Source organism: Nicotiana tabacum, chromosome 16 (assembly GCF_000715075.1).
Source record: "Nicotiana tabacum cultivar K326 chromosome 16, ASM71507v2, whole genome shotgun sequence".
In the NCBI taxonomy this organism is placed as follows: domain Eukaryota; kingdom Viridiplantae; phylum Streptophyta; class Magnoliopsida; order Solanales; family Solanaceae; genus Nicotiana; species Nicotiana tabacum.
Window position 1 is genome coordinate 84616795 of NC_134095.1, and position 16072 is coordinate 84632866.

The window sequence follows — 16072 nt, forward strand, 5'->3', positions numbered from 1 at the left end:
GATCATATGGCCCGATCCAACAATATTAAAATTGTGCACTGCCAGAGGGTCGAATGGTGCGAACTATAGATGCATCTATTTAATCTACCGAGGCATTCGGCCTGTTCCGAAATTAAACGCATACAGACAGTCAATCAAAAAGTCAACAGAGAACAATTATCCAACGAAAAGCCAATTCTCTTTTAACAATTTTATAAAATAAAGTTTAATCCTTTTAGAAATTCATTTACCAATTCGATAGGATTTAAGTAATTCAACTGCCAACAAGATTACAGATATTTCAAGTATAGCATGCTTTTGGATCCTAGACTACCCGGACTTACACATAATAGTAGCTACGCACGGACTCTCGTCACCTCGTGCGTACGTAGCCCCCACAAATAGGAGCACATAACCAATTATATCACCTATGCAGACAATTCCCTCTTATAAGGTTAGAAAGGAGACTCATCTCGCTTCGAAGATCCATAATCAGCATTCCACGCCTTTCCAAAGACTCGATTCGATGCTAAATGCTCCAAAACTAGCCAATAATTATGCAAATCCATTAATATATGTTCAATTACTCATTACAATCTAATTTATGACAATTTCTAACCCCGATCGAAAAGTTGACAAAATTGCACTCGGGCCCACATGTCCGGATTCCGAAATTTCTCGAAGACAAAGTTTACCCATGAACTCACGGAAATATATGATTTTCTCCTAATTTCATACCCAAAATCGTGGTCAAAATCCAAGAATATCAATGTCACGACCCAAAATCCACTAAGGGTCGTGATGGCGCCGGACACCATTGTCAAGCAAGCCAACACTAAATAACTAGTAATTTATCGTTTTAGATATTTCTGAATTCACTTCTTTTATACATTTAAACAATAAAGAAAATAAATTTCCACTGAATAAATAGTGATATCTTTAACAATTTCAAAATACTGACTACTTTCATAGATATCTCAGAACCTGGTGTCATAAGTGCAAGAGCAATTACTAAGGAATCGAATAAAGTACAATAACTGTCCGGAATACAAATTGGATAGAAAGTAAATACAATACATTGAAAGAGACTATGCTGGCTGCGGGTCGCCTCGAGAAATGCAGCTCACCTAGTTAATAATATTCACATGGTTCAAAGAAGAATCGAAAATTAGATTTTGGTATGCTTGAGGATTCTGACGTGGTTAGTACTACAAAGTTAAAACGAAGAAAAAATTTCTAGCATGATACAAACTTGAACACATTTAAGGAAAACACTTTCATTTAAATATGAAAACATATATGGCCATCATGGACACGAATTATATGGTTTTTTTAAGCATTGTTCGAACTTCAAAAATGAATCAATTGTTAAAAATGAACCACTGTCCACATTATCTTTCCTTCTTTAACAATATGTCTGGCATTCTGATCATATAAAGTCAGCCCATATAATTATATGGTTGCTCCAATGCTCAAATTTCTTTACCCAATGGTCTTGCACATCAATATAATATAGCATCACACAAACGGATAATTAAATATCAAGGATACAAGCAACGTGATTATGAAGATATATTAACATCAAAGAAATCAAACAGATCTAAAACATTACTCCAGCTAGCAAAGTTGAGAAGACAAAATAAAATTGCAAGGGAAAGAAAAATGGATCTTTTATAGCCTTCCATTTATCAAAAGAAAGGCATGATGGCGAAGCTAACAGCGAATAGACCCACTAACAAAAGACCACGTCGGAACCCCAAAACTCGCCGGAAAAAGCTCGCCAGAAAATTCGACTCGAACCCGACCAAAATGCTGTTATTTTGTGAGGAAAGGGGATTGCTTTCGAGCTGTTTTTCAGCTGAATTTTGAGCTTTTTGGGGCTGGGAAAAGCTGTTTTTCATGGTGATTTTGCTGAGTTTTCAGCTGGAAAACAGAGCATGTTTTTGCTGGGTTTTTTAACTGATTTTGGGAGGTGTTTTGAAGTGGTTTTGGAGCTGAACTTGCTGCATTTTTAGCTGATTTCAGTAGGTCTTTGGCTCGTTTTGAGGGTGGCTTCGAGCTTGTTTTTAGGGCTGTTTTTGCTGAGGATTAGAGTGGAGTTGAGCAGATGATGAAAGGTGGAAATGGAATCTACCAAAAATGGTGAATGGCTGTGATTTTTGGCATGAAGAAGAGAGTTGCGGCTGATCTTAAAGCTCTTTTTGTTTAGCCAAAAGCCATGGAAAATGGCTCCTTTTCTTTTGAGCTCCAGACAGATCGGGGGAGGGGGTTCTTTTTTGTTGTAAACGGCGGATTTTAATCTTAGGTCTATATTTAGGTGTTAGCTAATATTATACAGGGGTAGGAATTAGGTTAGAGGTATGAGCCTAGGAATTATGAGCTTGTTAATTATGGACCAGGTCCAAAAATTAAGCCTAAAAATGGGTTGTTCGAGCCCAAGTTTTATTCTTTCCCTGCGGACGAGATTAAAAATGCGATCTCATTTATTAATTAATCCTACTTAAGTAAAATAACTATTAAAATATGACTGACCGTTAAAATAAACTATTTCTTGGTATTTTTCAAGATTAAAAAATGACTACAACACATTAATGAAACTATTTTTTCGTAATTTTTATTTTCTTGTAATAAAATAAAGTAAAAGAGACAAAATTAATTGAAATAGCTATATTAAGCCTAAATTAAATATTTACGTGCTAAAATATGAAAAATCTTGGGGAGGATCAAAAATCACATGTCTACACAAGGAAATTAGCAACATCCGCAAACCATGGCATACCATTCATCGACACCAAAAGGAGTTGTTCGTCGGGAAATAAATCATTCATCTCTAGGCCATCACGAGGCCTCCCCTCCTCCTCCAAGCGGGACAAGTGGTCATCAAGACCCATCGCATCAGTCTAGCTTTGGAATCCTTCTTCGTCATCAAGTACCAGAGTGCGGCATGGTCGGTATGGATTATGACCTTGGCACCCATAAGATATGGCCGAAATTTCTCCATTGCGAACACAATAGCCAAAAGTTCTTTCTCGGTCACCGTGTAGTTCACTTGAGCGTCACTCATTGTCTTGCTCGCATAGTACACCGGATGAAACATTTTGTTCTCTCTTTGACCCAAAATTGCCCAAACCGAAACATCGCTCGCATCACACATGAGCTCAAAGGGTAAGCTCCAATTAGGTGCGGTAACGATAAGAGTGGTGGTCAACTTATGCTTGAGAAGTAAAAAGGCTTGCATACATTTGTCATCAAACACGAACTTGACATTTTTTTCCAACAACTTGCACAAAGGATTCACTACCTTCGAAAAGTCTTTGATAAATCTCCTGTAGAACCGCGCATGCCCAAGAAAACTTCGAACTCCCTTGACAGATGTAGGGGGAGGGAGTCTTGAAATCACATCAATTTTTGCTTTGTCTACCTCAATACCATATTTCAAAATTTTATGCCCAAGAACTATGCCCTCTTCCACCATAAAGTGGCATTTCTCCCAATTGAGAACAAGATTGGTTTCTTCACAACGGGCCAAAACTCTATCAGGATTCTTCAAGCACTCATCAAATGAATCACTCACAACACTAAAGTCGTCCATGAACACCTCCAAAATGTCTTCCACCATATCGGGGAAAATAGCCATCATACACCGCTGGAATGTAGCCGGTGCATTACACAACCCAAAAGGCATCCTAGAAAAGGTAAAGGTGCCATATGGACAAGTGAATGTGGTTTTCTCCTGATCTTCCGGAGCAATCAAGATTTGGTTGTATCCAGAATAACCATCGAAGAAACAGTAGAAGGCACGCCCTGCAAGTCGGTCTAACATCTGATCAAGAAAAGGCAAAGGAAAGTGACCCGCAACTTACGGTAGTCCATGCATACCCTCCAACTGGTGACGGTTCTGGTAGGTCAACTCATTTTGTGAATTTGCAACCACGGTCGTGACACCCTTCTTCGGTACACACTGCACCGGTAAAGTCCAAGAGCTATCAGAGATGGGGTACACAACCCCGGCATCCAACCACTTGATCACCTCCTTTTTCACAACTTCTTGCATTGCCTCGTTCAACCTCCTTTGATGTTCCAAGGAGGACTTTGCATCATCTTCCAGAATAATCTTATGCATACAGAATGTAGGGCTTATCCCCCGAATATCAGCTAGAGTCCATCCAATTGCCTTTTTCAACTTCTAAAGCACCGCCAATGTGGCATCAACCTGCATGTTAGTAAGACAAGAAGAAAGAATAACTGGCAAAGTAGAACTAGGGCCTAAGAACTCATACCTGAGGTGTGGAGGCAGTGATTTCAACTCCAACACTAGAGGCTCCTGCAGACATATGATTTTTGACCCTCCCCAAGATTTTTTATTTTTTAGCATGTAAATATTTAGTTTAGGCCTAATATCGCTATTTTAATTAGTTTGACCTTTTTACTTTATTTTCTCACAAAAAAATGAAAATTACAAAAAATAGTTTTATTAAGGTTTTGTAGTCATTTTTAATCTTGGAAAAATACCAAAAAAAATAGGTTTGTTTTAAATGGTTAGTGTTATTTTAATAGTTATTTTCTTAAGTAAGATTAAGTAGTATTTTCAATATTTTATCTTATTTGCTATATTATTTTTACATATAAATAAAGGGGGAGGGAATAGAATTAATTTTTGGACTAATTTTTATCTTGCTCTTAGCCTAGTTAAACTAATTTCCTTAGCCCATTAACAAAAAAACTCAAACCTCCTTACCCTTAACCCTAAGAGACTCCATCAGATTTTCTTCTTGAACAAGGACAAGAGCTAACCATGGAGGACCTAGACTAACCTAACAACAACAGCCTAACCGTTCCCTCTTCTTCTTCAACCTCTTGAACAACTAAAGATCTCGATGAACACACCCAAAAAGACCCATGGACACCCTGGTTGAACCCTAGGAAAGACCACCCTTCAGCCGCCACCCCAATCCCTACTCTCAAAATGCGCCACCCTCTCAGCTCTCACACACAAGCTTCAGCTACAACAACCAGCCCCAAACCCCCTCGTCTTTTCACCCTAAGCCAGAGACACTCCTCTCACTAATCTTTTTATGAGATACACCAACGCATATACAGAGGGATAGACGGAGGGAGGAAGCTGAAAAACAAAATCTGAAATCCAATTATCAAGCTTCACGAAAGAAATAGAAAAGTGAGAGATTACTATGAGGCTTCTTACGTATTTAAATTTAGTGATAAGCTGAAATTTCCTTGAAAATTTGGGGTTAAGACAATACAAATGCGTCAATTGAAATCAAGCTCATTTTGAGATCGCTATTTCATCTGTTTTCTTTCAAAAAACTGAAGTTGTTGTTCGCTGTAAACTTTGCCGAGCTTTATCCTCAATGTTTTCTAGCCTTTATTTGGCAATTCGGCTATTTTCTCCGCCTAGAGGCTGAGGTGAGTGTTCGAAGTTTTGGAGTTGCCGTTCGTGGTTTCGGAGCGTAGTTCTAGGAATGAATCAGTCTCTATTATCGCCGGATTCTGGACTCTGCATTTGTAGCTATTTTCTTCATTCTGCTCATATATTCAAGGGGGTTTGTTCTAACAGGTTCCTCTCAGACTTTCTCTTCTCGTTGTTTTCTCTGTTTGCTATGGATTCGGCTTGAAAAGTGCCATTTGAGAACGGATAGAGTTTCGTGTTTGTTTGGTCGATATCTTCCATTAAATTGCTTTTAATTGATTGTTTTGATCTTGAATGGATTTTGTGCTCAAAAGGAACAAAATACTTTGTTGGTAGTTAACATGTGCTTTGTTAAAATAGTCATAAAATCTGTTTCACTCTTTAGTTATTCTTCAGTGAGGTTCTTGAGTTAAAACTTTTGGTGTTGTAGAATTGAAGTAGCACTCCTGTTAACTAGATCTAGGATAAAAAGTGCATTTCCATGGGTTTAACTTCATTTTAATTAGCGATTTGGTCCGAAATCTCCCCGTTCCATTGATTAAAAATAATGTCACGATTCATGTTATTTATGTCGAGGGCTTTTAACTTTGAATAGTCCTAGTTGGAATAGCAAAGTAAAGTTATTTATGAGGATGACACACTAATTGGTTTGACAATTTTACTTCATGTCAATAGAGTAGGCATGTCCTCACATTGAAAGATAGATCTCATGTATTTCTGTCCTTGAAAATTTAAATAAAGAAAAATGGGATTTGGTTAGGTTCCAAGCTCTTACAAAAATTTTGAATCCAGCACCCCTTATTTTCATTTGCCTTGGTGTTGTTCAGTTATTAATATTTTCTTTCCTTTTATGCATTTTATGGGTTAACCACTACCTTTGTGTAAATAGATTATTTGAGTGAATTATTTTGACTGATTGTTCGGACCATGGGATTTACGGTTTAAACAGAATTAAAAGGAAATTAGCATGGACTGACCTTCATTCATTCATTTCAGTTTATTTTATTTCTACTTTCCTTCCACATTAACGCTAGGAGTATGTCTAGGCCAACCACTTGGGTAGACAAACTTTAGGATTGTTGTTGGTTTTTAGGCGAGAGGTCGTTCCCTTAGTTAATTTATCCGGGGAATGCCCCGAAGGATTTGTATATATTTTATTCCGGGGAATGCCCCGTAGTATTCTGTAATTGGAGGTCGTGGCGAACATCGTAGAAGAAGTAGCGTAGGATAATTTAGAACTTTAACTTTCCTTCTTTTTATTTTCTTTTATTAGGAGGGGACGACTTCGAGCCTCTTTGTGTTTACTTTCCTTTTATGTGTTTTTACCTTAAATTAAATTTTTTAAAAGCCAACTAGATCGAGTACGCAATCGTGACCTTCACGGGACATGGAAAATGCCTAACACCTTCTCCCCGAGTCAAATGAACCCCCTTACCTAAATCTCTGGTGCAGACTTAGTTTTGGAGTCCAAAGTGTTTAAAAGGGAAAATTATTTCTTAAAATAGTGACCTGACACACTGAAATCAAATGTCAGGTGGCTACTCTGAAAACTTCTTTTGAATACATTTTGTCACTTTCAAAATTGAAAACCCTTTTGAGCTTTACAAATCTTTTTAATATTTTAAGAGGGTTAGTGAGGTTGAAAAAAGGGTGTGACAGCTCTGGCGACTCTGCTGGGGAGCTTGCAGGTTCGAGCTGATACTTGATCTTGTTGGCTTTTAGGATATTCAGTTGAGGTATTTGTTTTTATTATCTGGTTTGTTTGTCTTATTTCCTTGTTTTGTTGGTTATTTGTTTATCGTTTTTCTTTATGTGTTACTGCTTTATAAACTGTTATAATTGTCATAACCATGAGTCTTCTTTCTGCAACAAGTCTTCCGGAGTACGTTTGAGCGTACACGGCCTTTTGTAAGTAACCCGAGTCTTTAGGGGGGTGGCGTGGGAGCATGGAGTGGGCGGACAGCTATAGCAGCCGCCATCGACCACGTGTCGCCCCGAATTGCCTTGTCTAGTGAACCCCAAATTTAGGTTAGCCTGTAGGTCATTCTTATTTACATCATGTCATTTGGACCTAGTAGGGCTCGGTCTCAGGCACTGTGTCCCTTTGTAGGAAGCCTATCCAAATTTTGTCAAAAATGGGCCCGTGGCCCAAAAAGACATTCAATCATCCATATGTGATGCATGTTGCATCTTTGAGGGTAAAATGATCATTTGGCGGATCAATGTTTGGGAAAGAAGGGTGAAAAATGAAGCAAGTAGGGCCTAGTTATATTTTTCTTTCACAACTTTTTCAAAAAAAAAGACAAAAAAATGAAAATGAAAAAAATTCAAAAAAAAGATTTTATACTTTCTCATCATTTTCCAAAAAAGGAAAAAAAATCCAAAAAGATTTTACATTTTCCATCATTTTTTTCAAAAAGACAAAAAAATATAGTTTTTTTCAAATCAGATGCATTTTTTCAAAATTCTATCCTATATCTAATCTTTCCAAACTACGCATACCTGATTCTCGTCTTTCGGGGCGAGATACGTAGGCAGCACATAGGGTCCGGTCTTCTTAGTGAGTCTTAGGTTCTTGGTTTTGCGGGATCTTAGCCAAATTTTGCATGTCTAGCCACTTTTGGCAATATCGGCCTTGTTGCAAAATAGGGTTATTTTGCGAAGTGGTTGTTGAACCATGTCTGGAGAGTCTAGAATCCACAATTATATGTCTCCTCTTTGTTTAAGGTCCATTCCTGTTGAATTTGCATGCTTAACCATTTTTGGCCACATAGGCTATTTCTGCAAAATGGGGTCATTTTTGCAAAGTAACTTTAGAGATTATGATTCCTTGATGTTTAGGGCCATATAAGGTGTTTCCTTATTGAGTTTTGCATTTTCAGTCACTTTTGGCTACAGTAAGCCTTTTTGCAAAAATAGCTTTAATCATGCCTTGCATGTGTCCAATAAAAGGTGTCGTGGTGTTACATTGTCTTGAGTCACTAACTCTATTTGATCTTATTTTTCCCATTCAAGTATGGAGCAATTTGCTAGAGTTTGAGTATGACAAATACCTGAGGACCATTCTAGTTAAGACCATTGCATGCACGAGCTGCTTGACGAAACTTTTTATTTTTTAGTCTATCTTATGTTGTCTTTTAATTTTAGTCTTGTACAGTAGTATCGAGTCTGTCAATCTAGCTAAGATTGTCGAGCCTTTTGTTATGGTACTTCCTGTTTTGTATTTGTAAAAACCAAAAAAAAATTATAAATGAAAAATTTAAAAAGATTTTTATTTTTAGTTTATTTTTCAATTACTTTTTTCAGAACTATGCTTGATCTGATTCATGAGGGGCATGATACGTAGGCAACCTACATAGGGTTCGATCGAATCATTATTAAAAAAAAGAAAAAAAGGAAAAGTTGTGGCATGTGAGAAATGAGAGGAAAGAAAAGAGTGACAATTAAAAAGAAAAGAGAGGAATGAAAATGAGCGAGCCAAGAAGTATTAGAAAAGAAATAAAAGAGAAGATTGAAATGAACAAAATTTGGATGATGCCAAATGACCTTGTGACCCTCGAAGTCACTCAGAACTGTTAATTGTTGCTAGGTGCATTGCATGCAATGTTATATTTCTATCTGATAAATGTCCTAACGCTAACATGATGGCTTTGTTTTGCTCCTTTTTGTTACTTTCATTATTATCATAACAGAAGGTGGTTAGTTTGTGGCACTTTGGCGATTCGTCCATACAACACAAGGTCAAAGAGCAAGTAGCCATGGCTAGCAAAGAAATAGACACTGGGTTGTAGACCCACCAAGGGAGTTTGTGGAGTCGGAGTCTGAATTGAAAGAGGAGGTCCAAAGGTTGAAACAACAGATGGCAGAAATGTATCAGTCTTGGATCAGGGGGCATCCTCCACCTTTATTTCCCACTAACTACACTGAAAACCCTGCAACTATCCCACCACTATCACAAACCCAGGTTCCCACTGCTGCTGATATCTCCCCACAACATTTTCACATTCAACCCCTCAAAAACACATCATATCCCGCTCCTTTGACCACTCGTGTTTTTGTTGCTCATCCGCCAGCTACTCTTCCTCGATCCTCTAGCGAGACTATGTTCCAAGCTCCAGATGTCCAACACTATGCTCTAGAACCAATTTTCAAGGTCTCGGGTCCATACTCTTACGCTCCTCATTTTGAGCCTCCCGGTGAAACTGCAAAGCCTGCTAAGACAGTGGAGCAGGATGAGATATCCAGAAAGATGAAAGGGTCTAAAATGCCAAAGCTTAATTTATATGATGAGTGTGGAGATCTAGTATCCCATCTAAGGGGTTATTGCAGTGAAATAAGAAGTGTTTGCGGGAAAGATAAAGTATTGATGGCGTATTTCAGTCAGAGTTTGAGTGGGGAAGCTCTGGAATGGTACACCCGCCAAGACGCTAGTAAGTGGCATGCATGGGGTGACATGGCTCAAGATTTTGTTCGGCACTATCAGTACAATGTAGACATTATCCCAGATCGCTCCTCCCTATCTCAGATGGGAAGGCTTTAGGGAGTTTTGGTTCAGATGGAACGAACAAGTTGCTGGGATCGGTCCTCCGATTGATAGAAAAGATGTTGTTGAGCCCAGCCAACGACATGATCCAGTGGGCATTCCTGCTAAACGCTTTCAGCCTCAATACCGACCCCATGAATATCCTCGCAGTCAAATAATCCTCCCAATGCTACTTTCCTCCATAAAATCCCCAAAGTCATACCTCACCTCCCAAGTACTCTATCCACAATGCATCGCCATATGCTCCACACCCACGAAACCCGCAACGGCTTGCACTGTCTCCACAAATGTCTTACCCACCTCTACAAGCATATCAACCCCCTACCCGAAAGAGGTTCCAACCAAGGACAGAGTAAAAATCAGAAGGCAGCAGCAAAGAGAAAAGTCTTTCACTCCTATTGAAGAATCATATGCTAGTCTATTCCAAAGGCTGAGGCAATTGGACATGTTAAAGCCGATTCAGATAAAAATGCCAAAATGATTTCCAAAGAGTTTTGATTTTTCTCAAAGGTGCACATATTGCTCTAATGCCCCGGGGCACGACATAGAAAAGTGTTGGAATCTGAAAAGGGTAGTCCATAAGCTTATTGATGCAGGTGACATTACCGTGCAAAATCCAAATGCAATAGATACTAGCCAAAGTTCATTGCCTGTTCATAGTGAGACACATATGGTGGACATGATTTGTGTGGAAAAGGAATATGAGAACTCTTCTGAATCCCTTGGAGGGCCACTTACCGCAAAGTTTTCAGCGCTATCAGTTTCGGTTCCAGAGGTTGATCTTAAGGACGAGTTGGTAAAAAGGACCCAAAAGCTATTTGATAAGGTCAACGTGATGGAAATTGGTGAAGGTCCTAGTAATTTTGATGTGCAACCCAGTGGATAAGATATCGAGCTTGGTAATTGGAAAGACACTCCTTTCTTGGCTAGCCAGGGAGGAGTTTTGGTGGTTTATTTTGTTGTCATTTCTGTTTTTGGGTCATTTCAGGGTTGTAATCCGGATATTGTCTTGTGGCTCAAACCTTTCTGCTTCTTATTTTTCCTAGTTTGTTTAGTGGTTGTAATTCGTCTAGCATTATCTAGGATTGTTCCAGGGTTGTAACCCATATCTATTTTGCTTGTTTTGTTCAAACCCTTTTCACCATCTGTCTAATGCAATTTCCTATTTTCTGATAGTTCTAGTCAGTTTTTAGGTCACTTTTCCTTTTATAGTTCTTTTCATACTGACTCTAGTGACATGACATGCATATATAATTCTCAGACTGGTCTTGAAAGTTAGTTTATTCATGAAGCAATGACACCGTTTTGAACATGATAAAAAGAGGCATTTGAGGAAACAAATAAAGATTCACGCATTCTGAGATAACATGAAGCTTGAATTGAGTGAAACTGAGGCAGTAAGTCTGTGAAATCAAGAGGTCGATAAGAGCATACAACAAAAAAATGTCTCTCAAGCAGTTTGAGGCAAATCAGTCAGTGCTGAAATGCATTCTTCCACATCAAGATAAGGTTGAGTCAAGTCTGCTTCGAACTGGCCAGGGTCATTCATTGAGACAAAGGTATTGCCCATTGACACTTTTTGTTTGTGTTGATACCATCAATAGATACTATGTTTGATTTCTTTATTTATCTTCAATTTCATATTTGTACTTGGCATTTTTAAAGTTTGGTATGACGAAGATATTTTATTCTGCTACCTAAACACTTTTATCTTTTGCTACTCCTTTTGATCCTTAAATTATTTTCTTTTGTACCCCTCTTTTGGAATCAAAAATAGAGTTAGAAACTAGAAAAGAAAAATAGAAAAATAGAATAAAAAAGAAAAAAATGGAAAGAGAAAAAGAAGAAAAGAAAAAGAAGAAAAAGAAAAAAAAAAGAAAGAAAAGGAAAAAAATAATAATCCAACTTCGTGTTTGAACTACGTTCGACCTGATTCTTGTTACCACAAGATACGTAGGCAGCCTCACGATTCAGTCACACCGAATAAAATATTTCATAATTCCTCGAAGTCAAGAGTGGGGCATATTTTCTTAGAAACTTCATCAAAACAAAATAAATCCCCAAACTCCAAGAAACTGGGACAGAAGTTTTAATTTTTCCAAAAGGCCGGATTTCAAAAGTTGTAATTTTGAACCCTTTCATCTTAAATTATTTTGAGCCTTCATGCCACCCTTTCTTTCCAACCCTGTCCAAAAACCTAATTATGGCCCAAAGAAAGACCCTCCGACCAATCTTTGAGGATGTCAAATCAAGTGTGTAGTGAAAGTATGATCTTCTTGTATCATGGGTAATACTTTGTTCTCGGCACAAAGAGAGAACATGATAAAATGAGAGAGTCTTATCGGTGAAAACTCTCATGGGCACCGTAAGGCGATGATGAGTTGAGAAAAGAACAAAATGAGAGAGGATTGATGGTGAAAACCTTCAAGGCATTACAAGTCGATTGAGGATTGTGGATCAGATGGGACAATTGAAGCGCTGAAGCCCAGTTTTACAGTGAAGAGGTACAACAAGAGTTGAATATTAGACTTGCTTGAGAGATTAGGCCACTTAATCCAAAGGTGCATGCCATGGTCATTAGAGTTGGTATCCACATCTGATAAGTTTCTACTTTGTAATTTTCTTGTTAGGTATCATGTCTTTCCCCTGTCCCTTATTTTGTTCCTCTTGTTTGTTTGAGTCCCTTCTTGAGTCTGTTTGGTCAGAACAAGTGCGAAATGACTTCAAAATTTTCTATCAACTTTCGAATTACACAAAACAAATTTGGTTAGCACATCAAAGTGGCACAAGTCAGGGAAAAGTGGTATGCGCATTGACTTGGTAACAATTAACATGCTTTGGGACTCATGTGAAATGCAAGGGTTCGATAAATATCACTTCATAAGCAAAATGCAACAGATAGAAGATATTGAGATCGAATGGAGTAGAGGTGTTTTTTGTGATAAGGGTTGAAAGAAAATGGGCAGTCGATAACAGTCAAGGTCGTCCAAGTTAAAATCAAAGTTATCTTGGAAAGTGTAGCAGTAGCCGCCCTCAAGATCAAGGCCACAAACTAACCACCACATTTAAACTCACAAGTTTTCTTTGTTTGAAACAGGAACAAAGCAGTGCAAGCAAGTGGGTTCAAAAACAAGAAGAAAAAAAAAGAAAGAAAGGAAAAAAAAGAAGAAGAAGAGAAGAGCCGATAAAAGGGAAGTTTCTCAAATCTTAGCCCTTACATGTCTTGTTAGTGTGCATAAGATGTTGCCATTGCTCTTCACATTTTTCCTCCTAGGATAAAAAGTCCTAGTCTGATGAATTTTCTCCTAGGATAAAAATCTTAGTCTGATGAATCTTTCTCCTAAGATAAAAAGCCCTAGTCTGATGAATCTTTCTCCTAGGATAAACGTCTTAGTCTAATGAATCTTTCTCCTAAGATCAAAACCTAGTCTGATGAATTTTCTCCTATGATAGAAATCTTAGTCTGATGAATTTTTCTCCTAAGATAGAAAACATAGTCTGATGAATTTTCTCCTAGGATAGAAATCTTAGCCTGATGAATCTTTCTCCTAAGATAAAAGACCTAGTCTGATGAATTTTCTCCTAGGATCAAAATCTTAGTCTGATGAATCTTTCTCCTAAGATAAGAGACCTAGTCTGATGAACTTTCTCCTAGGATCAAAATCTTCGTCTGATGAATCTTTCTCCTAAGATAGAAGACCTAGTCTGATGATTTTCTCCTAGGATCAAAATCTTAGTCTGATGAATCTTTCTCCTAAGATAAGAGACCTAGTCTGATGAATTTTCTCCTAGGATCGAAATCTTAGTTTGATGAATTCTTTTCCTAAGATATAAGACCTAGTCTGATGAATTTTCTCCTAGGATCAATCTTTAGTTTTCTTAAGTTATTAATCTGTAGTTTTCTTGAAATCAGGGGTCCCTCCTTGAGAATAAGGTCAGTTTTTACTTTAGTCAAGCTTAGTTTATTGTTTTCCTTAAGCTCAATCTTAAATCTAGGAGATGCACTTCCTAGTCTGGGTCATTCAGGTTTTATTCTTAGCAGACGCACTTGCTAGTCAAATATTCTTGGTTTTATTCACAGGAGACGCACATTCCAGTCAAGTCTTTAGTTTTACTCTCATCATTGCATCAATAGCATAGGTGATTTACAGTTTTGCTAACAACTCACAAATCTTCCTAGTGCAAACTAGGGCAAAACATTTTGTTTGTTTTGTTGTTTTGATTGCAGGCACCAACCTGGAGAACGAGGGAAGATATTTCAGAATTTGTTTCGGAATTATTTCAAATTTCAAGTCGACAACAGGCGTCCACCTAAAGAACGAGGGAAGTCAATTCAGAATTCAACTAGAAGTAGCAGAAGCTCGCGGCAAGAATGCGAGTCAACAGTTCGAGGTGACCAACAGAAGTAGTCTCAATCCAAAAAAAAAGAGAAGTGAATCCAAAATGCAGAAGCAGAAAGAAAAAAGATGTGAACTTCTCAAGACATGGTTGAAGTCACGAGCGCCACATGTCCGGTCTTGTTCTGAAAAGCTGAAGAAGAATGAACTAGCACCTTCAACTAGCAAGCATCAAGGCTCAAATCTAAAGTCTGTATGAAGAACCATTGAAGACTCAAGATCAAGCTTCAGAAGACTTATAGATAGAAATCTTGTAATTCATAGTTGACAGGCTTAGTTAGTCTTTTTCATCTTTGATTTTTATGTAATTACAAGACTGCAGACCGGAACCTCGACGGAACGGCACCTAGACCGGCTCTCCACCTCAGTATACTCATCACCTCATTCACTTCTAAACTACACGTGACCTGATTCCTTTATAGCCAAGGATATGTAGGCATCTCAGATACCAGGGCTCGGTCACATTCTTCTTTCTTTTAAATTTTAGTCTCTTTAAATAAGGGTCGGGTCAAAAAATCTGTCTAGTCGTTCTTTGTCTGAAAATACTTCGTATTTCCAGTCAAAGAGGGGCAGCTGTAGACATGTGATTTTTGACCATCCCCAAGATTTTTTATATTTTAGCATGTAAATATTTAGTTTAGGCCTAATATCGCTATTTTAATTAGTTTGACCCTTTTACTTTATTTTCTTACAAAAAAATGAAAATTACAAAAGATAGTTTTATTAAGGTTTTGTAGTCATTTTTAATCTTGGAAAAATACCAAAAAAATAGGTTTGTTTTAAACGGTTAGTGTTATTTTAATAGTTATTTTCTTGTAAGATTAAGTAGTATTTTTAATAGTTTATCTTGTTTTCTATATTATTTTTACATATAAAAAGGGGGAGGGAATAGAATTATTTTTTGGACTATTTTTTATCTTGCGCTTAGCCTAGTTAAACTAATTTCGTTAGCCCATTAACAAAAATGCCCAAACCTCCCTTACCCTTAACCCTAAGAGACCCCATCAGATTTTCTTCTTGAACAAGGACAAGAGCTAACCATGGAGGACCTAGACTAACCCAACAACAACAGCCTAGCCGTCCCTCTTCTTCTTCAACCTCTTGAACAGCCAAAGAACTCGACGAACACACCCAAAAAGACCCATGGACATCCTAGCTGAACCCTAGGAAAGACCATCCTTCAGCGGTCACCTCAATCCCTCCTCTCAAAATTCGCCACCCCCCAGCTCTCACACACAAGCTTCAGCTACATCAACCAGCCCCAAACCCCCTCGTCTTTTCACCCTAAGCCAGAGACACTACTCTCACTCATCTTTTTATGAGATACACCAACGCATATACTGAAGGATATACAGAGGGAGGTAGATGAAAAACAAAATCTAAAATCCAATTATCAAGAAAAGTGAGAGATTACTATAAGGCTTCTTACGTATTTAAATTTAGTGATAAGCTGAAATTTCCTTGAAACTTTGGGGTTAAGACAATACAAATGCGTCAATTGAAATCAAGCTCATTTTTAGATGGCTATTTCATCTATTTTCTTTTAAAAAACTAAATTTGCTTTCGATATTGCTGTTGTTCCCTGGAAACTTTGCCGAGCTTCATCCTCAATGTTTTCTAGCCTTTATTTGTCAATTCAGCTATTTTCTCCGCCTAGAGGCTGAGGTAAGTGTGTTTGAAGTTTTGGAGTTGTCGTTCGTGGTTTCGGACCGTAGTTCTGGGAGT